Below are 1,033 nucleotides of genomic sequence, written 5' to 3' on the forward strand. Positions count from 1 at the left end.
GGATCTTCTCCCCCTTATAACTTCCACGACATAGGAGATTGGCTAAACCCACCTTCTCCTTATGAAAATTTATTAATTCCCAGATCTCCAACAATCTCTCTCTATGATTCCAACGGCAATCTCCTCTCTCCCCCGTCACCCCGCTCGTTTCAGAAACGAAGAAGAATCTGAAACCTCGCTGTCCTCCACTCTTTCCTCTGATGATGACGAAGTCCAAATCATAGAGGATCCCTCCCCGCACCCTCTACCTCATCTGATTCCTCCCTTTGCGAAATCATCGACGAAATACCGGCACCACGTCCCCGTTTTTATTTCAATTACGGAAATCATCGAACCTTAGAGTCGTTGTTTGCACAGTTTGACCAACTCACGACTCCTCTTCCCCGGGGAATCTTCACAATAGGCCCGGAGTTCTTTGACCGTGACGAAATCCGTTCGCACGTGAGAACTGCCCCCCGGAATTCATACATTCCCGTTTACCTGCCACACTCCCAATACCCATACAAGGTCCCTATTGAATTTTTCTATAATTTCTTCCCCCCTTCAACTGCAACAGTTTACGAGATCCACGATTAACCTCCTTTTACACTTCCCTGTTATAATTTTATTGCTACATATCTGTATAATACTAATCGGTTTACATTGTACCTACATGTCAATTCAATTTCGATACTCAACACATTATTTTAAGTTTCGAAACATTATTTATACCAACTCAGTTTCCTCACTAACAACAATAAAAATAACGTAACTGTGACTACATTTCTTTCTTGACAATCAACTATGCTTTTATATACACTGTGACGTGACGTTTTGCGACAACGTCCGTCACAAGGGCTCATTAGCCCGACCGTAACGGCTGAGTGGATCCTGCGTCCTCCGATTTTCGAGGGCGAGCGCATCTACGATTTGGCCATGTTTCGCGACTAACTTTTTGTAGTAGGATTAGAACCGTAGGCCTTGCACCGACCGAAATAAGCAAGGGGTAGCGACTGTTCGACTGAAAAGATTGTATTAAAGCGTCGTCTCACCG

Source organism: Wasmannia auropunctata, unplaced genomic scaffold (assembly GCF_000956235.1).
Source record: "Wasmannia auropunctata unplaced genomic scaffold, wasmannia.A_1.0 LD336076.1, whole genome shotgun sequence".
Lineage (NCBI taxonomy): Eukaryota > Metazoa > Arthropoda > Insecta > Hymenoptera > Formicidae > Wasmannia > Wasmannia auropunctata.